Here is a 2,523-nt window from a genome sequence, read left to right on the forward strand (position 1 = left end):
AGGGCAGGCGGAGGAGGAAGCGGCGGGGCCGCGGCGGCGGCGTCCAGGAAGAACTGGAGGTATTCCCCGGGCGGCTGGAGGACTGAGTCGACCCGGGGCTCGAGTCCTCCGGTATCCCAGCAGCCACCGGAGGCAGTGAGGTAATGGAGGAAGAATGTAGGGAGTCCTCCAGCGGACCACACGCCCTCTAGCGAGCCGCGGAGCACCATAGAGCTCACTAGCCGTGGGAACGCCGCCCCGCTGCCGTCACGTGACCTTCGCCCACGCATCGTATTGGCTGGCGCCGACTCGACACGATTGGATTTAGGACAATGTTTTCTATTTGTCGGGCTGAGTTCTAGGCAGTTGGGATAAAGAGCGACGCTCCCGGGAGCTGCAGCTGGAGCGGTCCGTGTCCCTGCGGGCATGAAGTGGACAGACAGGCTGTGGGCTGTGCAGTCCTCCCGGCCGGCACGGGGTACGCCGGGCTCCTTGGCTCCTGGAGGCGCAGTGCACGCCGGGAGAGGTAGTCCGGGCAGGCGTCAGCATTGTCCGCGACGCGGCCTCGGGGCTGCGGCTCGGCGGTCCGGCCCTCCCCACGTTCCCCGCCCGACACAGACCTGCCGACAGCCTCCGCGTCCGTTGCCCGTGCCCGCGTAATCTGGCCTGGCCTCGCGGCGGCCTTCGAAAACATCTTGGAGCGAGCCGCTGGGAACAGCGGCGAGGAAGCCGGACTGCTGGGCAGGCCCGCGGGGACACTGCCGAGCCTGGCCGGAGGGCCTCGGTGCTGGGGACACCTACCCGCGCCGACTGCTCGTCAAGCCTTCCGAGCTCGTCCTCCAGCCTCTAAAACAAAGGCGTGCAGAAAACACTTGTTCAGGAACAATTAGCACCCGATTCTCATTCAAAGCTTGCTTTTTGACAAGATGTGATCTTATATTTTGTTTCTTCGTTGTGTTTGCGCACAGGAGCACTATGCCTTTTCTACTGAACACACTCCTAGCCCAACATTTTGAATTTGAATTTCATGAAGTCTTATTTATTTTGTGCCAGTCCCGAAGCTTGAACCCAGGGCCTGAGCACTGTCCCTGGGCTTTTTGCTCAAGGCTAGTGCCCTGCCATTGAAGCTACATCTCCACTCTCGGCTTTTTTGGTTGGTAATTGGAGATAAGAGTCTCACTGAGGGATTGGAGACGTTGGTTGAATGCCAACCAAAGAATGGAAGCATCAGATACCGAGTTTAGTCTCCGTATTGGACCAAGAAAAAAATACTGACTTTTCTGCCCGGGCTGCCTTAGAACCAAGATCCTCAGATCTCAGTCTCCTGTGTAGTTAAGATAACAGGCGAGAGCCCAAGCATCAAGCTGTGGTATTTCTATTATGCCTCCTCTCCTTGTCAACTTCCAAAGATAACTTGTCTAAACTCTGCATCAAAACAGGTTTTTCTTCTCCACGAAAGTGGTGGGTGGTTGACATGCCTGTAATCCTAGCTACTCAGGAAATTGAGGGTCCTGGTTCAAAACCCATGAGTCTTATCTCCAAGAAACTGCCAAAAATACCAGGAGTGGAGCTGTGGCTCAACTGGTAGAATGCTGGAGCAAAGGCAGCTCAGGACACAACCCAGGCCCTGAGTTCAAGCCCCTGGAATGACAGGAAATGAAGGAAAAAGTGACTCAAACACACAGATAATTGTTGAGTGTTTTGCTTTTCTGTTGATGCACAAAGACATACTTAATATGTTTGTCCTCAAAGACCAAAGAAAGGTAGTAAAAAGAAAAAGATGCAAATCACATCTAACAGTGAAGCATTCCAGCAAAGCCCTTCTGCTTTAGAATGTATAATGTACAAAACATAGTATTTTCTATTACAGACTTTTATCGTAATTATCTGTGGGTAGCAGAGCCTGAGAGAGTTTGGTAACTTCGGAGCAGAAGAACCCAGCAAAAGGCTGGGAGAAGGAAGACACCTATGCTTTATAACTGGAAGGTGACTATCTTTAAAAAAGTGACTTCCTTAGCAGTTTTCACAATTCATATCAAATTTGATGTGCTTATCACTGATGAAGCCACATTTGCTAGTTTCTAACTGCTGCTCAAGAAAACTACAAATTAGATGACCAAATGGCCTATAGCCAAAAGTACAGGAGGCAGAAAGCCAGAGACAATTTTTTTTTCTGAATAAGAAGGCAAATCCTGATTATATTCCACATGGTGAAGGTCTTTCTAGCTGAAAACCTTAAAACATGGCATCTGGAAAAAAGCCTTGGTCTATTGCTCCCAGGATGATAGTATATAGTCATTAAACATCTCACACATAGGGGAGTTATTGCTCCCCAGTTATCAGTCTGCTAGAAGGTAAATGATGGAGCTAAGTTGGACTTGAAACCCTCCCAAATTAAAGCAAAAACAAACCTGCTTTGAGAAGGAGGATCCGGAGGCCACAATGGTTTCTAACATGCTGAAAGGCAATAGATGAAGAGTGAGGAAAAAGTCACTTGGTGGTCACCTCATGTCAGCAAGCCATGGTCCTAACTGATAAAAAAAA

The sequence above is a fragment of the Perognathus longimembris genome, chromosome 4 (genome assembly GCF_023159225.1).
Source record: "Perognathus longimembris pacificus isolate PPM17 chromosome 4, ASM2315922v1, whole genome shotgun sequence".
Taxonomy (NCBI): Eukaryota; Metazoa; Chordata; class Mammalia; order Rodentia; family Heteromyidae; genus Perognathus; species Perognathus longimembris.